The sequence below is a fragment of the Empidonax traillii genome, unplaced genomic scaffold (genome assembly GCF_003031625.1).
Source record: "Empidonax traillii isolate 1590-97213 ecotype Southwest subspecies unplaced genomic scaffold, ASM303162v1 scaffold5:size3517227, whole genome shotgun sequence".
Lineage (NCBI taxonomy): Eukaryota > Metazoa > Chordata > Aves > Passeriformes > Tyrannidae > Empidonax > Empidonax traillii.
The window spans coordinates 2,421,751-2,431,460 of NW_020955198.1; positions in this window are offsets into that span (position 1 = coordinate 2,421,751).

Sequence of the window (9,710 nt, forward strand, 5' to 3'; positions counted from 1 at the left end):
CCTTCCCTTCCCTTCCCTTCCCTTCCCTTCCCTTCCCTTCCCTTCCTTTTTTGTTGTTTTGATATAGATGTATTCAAATAAGTCTATTGAAATACACAGAGAGACAGGGAGGCAGAAGGGAACAAATAAAGAAAATAAAATGCATAGGACAAAGAGCTGCTCTGAGAGAAACAGCTGTGCTAATCAGAAATGGATGACAAAAAACAAGGAGAGGGATTTAGCAGTGGGAGCAGGGATAGGACTGGCAGAGAGATGGAAGATATGTGGTGTGAAGAGACTGGTGGCAAATACTGATTACTGCAGCAATAACACTGATGGTTTGGAATAAAGAGGACAAGACAGGCCCTAGAGGATCCTCAGGGAAAGAAGAAAGGAGCCAATAAACATGGACAGAACTGGACTTCATCAAGTCCTCTCCAACCAGTCTTTCCATGAGTCCAGTACTAATACTGGGTCTTTCACAGACTGCAGCCTGACAACCAAACTTCTTGCTAGATCATAGCCCCTGATCAACAAAAAGCTGCACCACCCAGGCTAGCAAACACAAATTACTTGCACACATTAACTTACCTCTAACCCAATTACTTTTAACTAAACGTTAAAAATCTGAGGCAAGGTGGCGGCAGGAAGATGTTGTCACTGCTGGAAACAAGGAAATATTTTGCTTTAGAAATGAGTGGAAATTTCAAAACATAACCTACAATGAATGTAAGTGTATCTGAATGGGGAATATATTTACCTGAATCTTAAAGAGAAGATAATGTGGTTTGAGAATTTGGAGCAGCAAATCAGTGTCTCCCATCCATCTGCTCAATAGTCAGAGGATGCCAGCCCCTGAAAAAAATGTCCAACAACTGTCTGCAATTACAGTGATAAAAATCCCAATGTAATGTAAGTCTATCAGACAACTAGTTTATTAATTTTGAATGAGAACACCTAAGGGGCTGACATAAACCTGACTGAAATCAGCAGGATTTTTCCTCAGGCTTGAGTGGGCACATAAGATCAGGACTGTGCCCTTGGGGCATTTTTCGCTCCCAGCTCCTCAGGGCTCATTACTTTTCTGGTTTTGCAATCCAGAAGCAAAAGCACAGGAGAGCAGTTAGTGGGTTGACTCTGCAAGGTCAACTGAGTCAGTCTTACTGCAGGATTTGTAAAAATTACTATTTTTACCACCCACCACCAAAAAACCCCTTGTCTTCCAATGAACTAATAGCCATTAATCTTAAAGCATCATCTTTCCAACAAAATTTGTGTGAATCTGCACACCTACATCCAGTCATGGTTACGTGTGTAAGTACGTGCCTGTGTGGAATGGCACTCACACTGCTATGGACACACACAGAGCTGGTGCAGGGCAAACCCAGGGGTGTGCAGCAGCTACACTGAGATGGCTCCTGGCATGCATTGTCCCACTGCCCCACGAACTGGCATCAGCTGAAGTGGAAATGTAGTTGCCCTGCATCTCCAGGTGAAAAGAGCCTGTTCACAGGCAGTTATGGTAGATTAGCTGAAACGTTGTGAGTTCATTACCAAGATCACTTACTTACATATCTATAAACAAGGCCTCACATCCCCAAAAATAGCCAGCAGTAGCCCCATGCATCCAGGCTAGACACAGTCACGGAGCTGCACTCCTTACAGAGAATAAGTATTCCACTCACTCTCACTTCCAGTTTAGCTGGGAGGAACAAGCAGTGATTACTTAATGTAAACAGTGCCCTGGTTATTTAATGCACTAAATAACAACAGACATCCATAAACTCACTTATTTTATATACTTTTTTAATGCCCACAGCCTCCTCTAATATGTGAATGCTGTCAACTTTATTGCACCACTAAAGCCTTATCAAACTTCGGAGCTGTCTCAGGTCAGAGCATAATGGATCATTTTCAACACTATAACTGGAGTACAGGGAGGCTAAATCATTTCACTGGAGTCCCACTTTCACATGCAATCCATATGTTTGTCTTTTCCATTCAGATAAGGTGTCTTGGTAGTGAAAGATGCCAGATCTTGAGTTGTCTGTGTTCACAGCATATGGAGTGACCCTGGAAGCTGTGTCTGTCCTCAGTCTCCAGTAACCACTTCTGTGAGCTAAGCAATACTTAAGACCATCTATTTCAATCTGCCTTTGTATTTAACGTGGGCATCCACAGCTACAGCTCACCCAAATTTATACATGTAAAGGCCACTTGTCACATTCTAAGCCGCCTTACTAATCATCAGAGAAAAATAGGTGCCTCCTAGAAATTATTCATACCAATTGTATTCAGCACCAAACTGCCTACACAGTTGTCTAGTATGATTTGAGATGCTTGACTGGCCTCCACTCTCTCAATTTTAAATTGACACCTATCTCTAAAGTTAGGAAAAAAGCACCCGCCCCTCTTTGGCACATGCTGGGTATCCAGCAGTCCCATCAGTCAACTTTCCCCCAACTTTTTTAATCAGAGGGAGCAGGTTAGGCTGCTCAGGCTAAAATGAGATGGGGTCCCCAAAGCATTTGTTTCTTTGCTTATCTTACTGCAAAAGGGAGAAGGAACCTAAGGGACTTGTGAAGTTCTCCTACCATCCACAGTCAGTATAAGACTTCAACTACCAAACCTCTTATCCCTGTAGTTAATTGTGCTTATGGTCTATAGCTTGATACATCTGTTCCTTGCAACGTCTCCTATTCTTAACTTCTGTTCTGAATTTGCAAAAAGCATGAAATAAAATACTGTTCAACTTTTCCTAGAAATAAAAAAAAAAAACAAACCCAAAACACTTTCTAGACAAATTTAGGGCCCTAAAATTACTGTTACTTCTTGAAAACTCGAGCCTGAATTTCTAAACTTTCAGGGTAAACCCAGCATTTTTTAAACAGCAAATTCTGCAAGGCTGTGGATGAAGCCTGGCAAAGAACTGTTCTCTAAACAGCTTAGTCCTATGCCTGTCACCATTTGTGACTCTCATCATCACAGCACGTCTTGTAACAGAAGCATCTTTCAGAGCTTTGGGGAATTGTTTGTTTTCTTGTTTAAACACTGCAGTAGAGGGGAGAAAAATCCTGAGAAAACAGAAAAGGAAAGGTAGAAAGAGGCTGAGTACACAGGCAAAATGGAGCGAGTACAGCCACCATAGCCAACAACTGGCCTGATGGACAGCAGAGCCTCATGCTAAAGGATTAGAAATCATCCCTGAAAATGTTTAACTAAGGCATTTGCCTGACAGCTAAAGCAAACAAGAAGAGGCATATAGAAGTGTGGTGAGGCTTTAAAATACTATTTGCAAGATTGAAGCAGATCAGGAACTCAACAAACCAAAGTTGTTGGTGCCCATTCTATTTTCCAAAGTAACAGATCTAAGAAAGGAAATGACTCATGACCTCACACAACAAGCAACTGATGCTATCAGGGAGAGCTCTGCAGCCAGCAGACATTCCTTGGACTGCTTTTCTCAGCTACCCAAACAGCAGTGCTCCTCTCCCATCACTTGACCTGCAGCCTGTCTCAGAGTCCCCTCCAGGAAAGCCAAGACATGCTATTCTTCTGCAGGGCAGGGGCAGATGTCACTGGCTTCCCATCCCCACCAGCAAGTGGCCACTGGGCCTGTGCACGCAAGCACCAGCAGCTATGGTGGGATCACTCCTATACTGCACATGGACACTGTCAAAGGGGATCAGCAATCGTGTTCCTTGCAGTGGTCTTGATTTGAACCCCTGAGGTTACTCTAAAACTACAGCCCAGGAGGCATTTGAAACATTCACAGTACATTCTAAGCACACTGTTTCTGAACATGCGTCAAATAATCCCATTACTTTACCACTCCAGAAAAAAAACTCCGCTGTTGCCTTTGGCATCTGTCTCCACACCTCTTCCCCACTCTTCTCTGGCATGTGATGGTGGTGGTGTTTGCTGCTGTTACTGAGATGCACGAGATTATGCAACTGTCTAGCATTTGATTTAATCAACTAGGGGAAAAAAACCTGCTCCAAATTCTATTAATAACTAGCAGCCAGCTCCCTCCTTCCCTCCCTCCCTCCTCAAATTCCCTTAGAGGGAGGATCACAGACAGATCCCTGCAAGAACAAACTAGCAGCCTGACTGGATCAATAACATCCACAGTGCCAGGAATTCGCAATGAATTCTGGGTAATTAATCTGCCAGGGAAAGACAACCTTAATTAAGAACAGCCAAGCTGTTCTTTTCCAAACCTTTAGATTAAAAAAGCCACAGTATTGGCTTGGCCAAGGATTTTGGTCTAAATTTTAACGGGTTTTGTGTTCCTAACAAATGTTTTGAAAGCAACCATGCAGGCAGCAGTAAAGTCTTCACACAACAGTCACAGAGGCAACCCCTTTACTTTGCCTTCTTGACACCACACTAAAGGTGAATGATCTCATTATTTAGGGTGGCCTCAGTGCTGGGGAGAAGCACTGGCTTCACAGCTGGGATGGACAGTGCCATGGAGAGCTTGCCCCATCCTCATATAAAGGCACCAAAGTTGAGATAAAACTGCAACCTTCCCTCCTCTTCTTCTCAGGAAGAGCATCCAGGACAAAAGGTTTCCTCAGTAGCCCAAAGTCCCTGCTTTCTCATCCCTTTCAGGCAATCCTGGAAATACCATTTGGGAGCAAAGGCTGCTTGCCAGCACCCGTATTAGGCTGCAAGCAGCTATTTGGATATGAGCAGTTGTACAGGTCACTCCGAAGTTCCTGAAGCAGCTGCTGTCACGAGGCAGTGAGAAATCCTCCCAGGCATCACATGATGATTCAGAAGGAGTATTGGTTATATTTCAGAAACATAGGATTTAAGTTCTTTGTTCCTTTGCTTCTGGTTCTACTTCAAATTCTTAATTTAATGCATTATAAGTATCTATGGCAACACATATCCTAGTATGCTCAGTGTGCTCAGGACCTTTTTCTAGTGCTGATGCCAATTGGTACAGACTCAGCTATGTCCAAACTCTTTTTCCTCAGGGCAAAAGAGTCCAAAGGGTGGCCACATCCAAACTGTGTATTGCTTCTGATCTGTGTTAACTCCTGAGCCTTGCTGGGTGCTCTCATGGAGACAGCCTGGGCCAAAAACATGTCAAAAGCTGTGCTAACAATTTACTAAGACAACCCTGGGAGTGTTTCCTGGGCATCCATTCATGATGGAGGACATGACTCAAACAACTTAGGTAGGGTATATGCAGAAAGTCCCAGGAAACTCCTCACAAACTGGCACTATACCCCAGCAAGGACTTAGCTGATTGTAAAAACTTCCTGAAGCAATTTGCACATCCAGTTTTGAGGGCCTAAAAAAGTGTGTTCTTTTTATTTCTCCAAGGTAGAAAGGCTGTTTCGGTCTGTGAAACATGAGACAGTTGATTACACCTCTGTCTTAACACAGTGCAAACAAGGAGATCAGACAGTTCAGGACAGGATAGCTCTGGAGGCACTGGGTGAATCGCAAAGAAATTCCAGAGACTTTCAATGGGATCACTAATTTCACCAGCCCTGCTCATCTTTGCTGGTCAAACTCTACTCACCTGTCTGAAGGCAAGGAGGATTTCCATATTTATGGGGGAAAATTAACATTTTCCCTAATGGTATCCTGGATACAGGGTAATTATGGTAAAGACTGATGAAAATCATTTAACTCCTACTATGGGGACAGCATGATGACAGCTAGATTAAAGATGTCCTTTATAAACCATCACAGAGCAAGAGAACATGATAATGAATGAGTTAATTACACCAGTATTTGAGGCTGATACTACCCATCTGCTGCTTTGATTAATTAAAACTCTGATGGACAACAATGAGGCCCTTCTCAGGTCTGAAAGCAATTAATTGCCAAAGTCCTCAATAAATCTAACAGCATCACTGCCTGAACTGGCAGAACAGACCACTTCGAACAGCCCCAGAACAGAGGCAGCAGAGCATATCATGGAGTTCAAAGCACCCCCACCTGGTGCATTAATCTTTTGATGTAACACTGGGAGCTGGGGCCTAGCAATTTTAATTTCTTGTTTGATCTCCTCTCTCCCATTTCTTTCTCTCCTCTCAACATCAGTGGAAGGTGCAGTCTCAGTAAAGGACATGAATTGCTGAGGAAATTAAGGAGGCTTTGGCCCTTTTTGTCCTCTGTCCAGACTCTCCAATGTGTAATGAATGGGTTAAATATTGCTCTTGAGTTTCTGTTCTCCTTGGAATAGTTGTAGCCACTCCTGACAAAGCAGGATTTTGGAAATGCAGTGAGGAGCTGAACTCTTCCAATGCTTCCCGTGTTCATCATTCAAAGCATGACAAAAAGAAGCACCTGTTGCTCCGAAAGTGGTGGCAAATTAAATTTTCCTGTGGGAACCTCAAGGAAAGACTCACAAACCAAACACACCAGAGTGTGTGCCCTCACTCAGTCAGGAACGAAGAGAGGGCATGATGAACAGAACCATAGAACATCTTGAGTTGGAAAGGACACATAAGGATCATTAAGTCCAGCAAGATGAATCTGATCAAAGGACTATCTACTGTGAGAAATCCTAGACTCCAGGACCACTTTCCAAAGAAGTAAAAAGGGGAAATCCCTAATGCACAACCATTTAAATGCAAAAGATGTTGTCTGTGTACTGCAGGGAAAAATGGCCACAGCCAGCGGGAAGGAATTAGTCCTTTTCATTTTTCTCCCTCTGTCTGCACTGATCATCAGTCTTGCAAATTAAGCCTGGCTGGGACACAATGGGATTTTGAAGGAACACCATGAAAGACCATTTTCTTTTGCAGCAAACAGGGCTAGATGACACCCAGACCATCTTCAAAGCCAGTGCAGCTCATATGTATAGTTTGGAGACCTTGCACTGCAAAGAGCTGCTTTCTTCAGAGGGGAAAAAACCTTTTCTTCCATTTTTATCCTACTTAGGCATTGTTAAGCAGTTCTTGCATTTCACCTCGAACAGTAACATTTGAGGAACTAAGGCTTCTTCATACTGCAGATCCAGGACAATGATTAATAACAATTATCACCAGTGATTAGTTAATACAACCATAATACAACAATCCCACTGACTGCCAGTCAGTTTTAGGCACCAGCGAGTTGAAGCACGACAGCTGTTCTCATTAAACACTGCCTCTCTCCTGAGGACAAGGGGAGAACCTTCTTTACAGCAGCAGCCTCAGCTGAGCATGATGCAGGCTGCAGCTTCCCATAACTTTCCACGCTGGAATGGCACAGGAAACAGTGGGATTAGACATGTTGAAGTTAATACAGAGATCATTGCTCTATAATCATAGGTTGGTTTGTGTTGGAAGCAACCTTAAATGTCATCTAGTTTCAATCCCCTGGAGTGATCCAGAACACCTTCCACTAGGCCCAGGTTGCTCAGAGCCCCACCCAACTTGGCCTTGAACACTTCCAGGGATGGGGCATCCACAATTTCCCTGGGCAACTTATTCCAGTGTCTCACCACACTCACGTTAGAGAGAGGGTGATTATATTCTGGTCTAGGGGAAATGACACTGCACTGTCACTGCAGAGACCCGGGTTCGATTCCCGGTCGGGGCCCCTCCCCGGGCAGATGGAGCTCGTTAGCCCGTAAGGCAATCCATCTACGTCCTGAGGACCTCGCTGCCACCGTCCAAGCGTGCTTGGCCCCGGCAGATGAACCTCAGGATTAAAGGGTGGGCTCAGTTCCACACACACTGTGTCTCACCTAAAAAATCCAATGCGCAGGCTGGAAGGTGTAAAGACCTTCCCCGGTTCTTCGTTCGCGAAGACTGGCCATTACTAATATTCTGGGTGCACGGCTCTTGCTTATTGCTGGGTCTTCAGTTCAGTAATTGAAAACAAACCATCTATTAAAGAATAAAACAGGAGCAAGTAAGCAGAGGACAACAAATATGAGGCTTTTGTTTCAAACTACAGTAGCTGGCTCTTAAAGTGTTTCAGAGGGGTTCACTATGGAAAGGAACTTTTAACATACAAGTAGAGTAAACAACAGACCCTTTTTCCAGTTACAGAAAAAGAGGTAAATAATTAAGGAAAGAAATAGATCTGAAAGGGCAGTGATAGGAAGGCACTTTCCAACAGATGCAGCAGCCATTTCCAAATACTAATAACTCTTTGTCTCCATCTAAACAAAGGAGGGTGAAAGACAGATGCCACATACATACCTAGATTTCCCAGGAGAAGAATGGAAGAGAAATTAGGACAGACCAGATGTTCAAGGATTAACATTATTGAAGAGTAACTGAAACACAGGAGGGGCTGTCATTGCTCAGGTGAGCCCCAGCTGCCCCAAGGTATGTCTGTACCATGCAAAACAGAAGCATGCAGGTGTGCCCTGGGCATCTCAGAAAAGCCAGCTAGGTCAGAGTCATGTGAGCATCTCTTCAGAACACCATGATCCTCTGAGCCCAAAGGGCAAAAGAAAGTTAATCTTCTGCCAGTGCATTTTAAGCCATCTTCAGAAAGCAGATAATGCAGCATGTCTCTGCAGATCAGTTGACATGACAGATATATACAGACATGTGCATCCACTGTGGAGTGAATCCATCACTCAGACTAAGATTTGGGTCAGATTTTTTGACTCCATCTGCAACTCAACTAGAGACCACTCTAAAAAGAGAGAGCTAGAATGGGGTGGAGGTTTGGTGTTTTTCAAATTTTTTTACTTTCAGTCCCTTCCCAGTATCACACATTTAAGTGATCTTGTTCTCCAAAAGTCCTTCCTCTCTTGTCCAGCCCCCAAAAGACTGCACATTCAGAAAAGGTACCACGAAACCTCTCTCCAAGGGCAGGGATATTTTCTTGTCTCCGTTTTAGGTTTAAGCCTACTTCCCATGTTGACTTTTAATGTTAAAGCCATAACTCCCTCCAAAAAAATCAGGTTAGAAGAAACAACTTTCATAACGACATGAAAGCCTTGCAGCATACTGCAAGTAGAACCATCATTCCAAGCTCCCTGCATTGGCCATTACAACGTAAGATGGGGATGTGGGTATAACTTTAGCTTCAAATCTCTTTCTTACCACTGTCATTTCAAGGTAAGCCCCAATGTTATTTTTATCCACTGTATAGACCAGGTGCTACAGAAGTACTCGGTGTAACCTGCCACACTGCAAAACAAGTGTCATATTGAATTAGTGATTCTCTACTACACTTCTGTCCTGTTCATCCACAAACAGCCATGTAGTAGAAGTGTAATAAAAATCACTTTCTAACTCTCATTTTATAAATCAATTAATACCTCCAATTACCCAGCACTATTGACATGGACAGTCAAGAGAAGCATTAATTAGAATGGCACATTAGACACTTGTTAATTACATTCTCAGTTCTCAGTGTCAGGAGAGTCTCTTGTTTGTACCTTCAGAAGCTGTGAGAGGAGGAAGAAGAGAGAATAAAACCAACTCTTCTCTGATGTTGTGTAGTTCTTGGCTAACCAGCTACTGCCTTATTTTCATATATATGTAGCATCTGGATATGCAGAGGGACTGATTTTATCCGCAAGAATATAAAAAAATAAACATCTCTCTGCTGAAGTCAGTGAAACTGTATTGGTATGTAAACCAGCAAAAATACAATCAAAATGCAACACATTGGTCCTGGAATTTTGATTTTGGTCTGAGACCTGCAATCACAGATTTTGTTTCAGAGTATTTCACTCGAGTCTGGAGTTGAGCAGTTTGGTTCAGTTCAGCTGATAAGAATGCAGTTCAAGAGATAGAAGCACCATCAAGGTT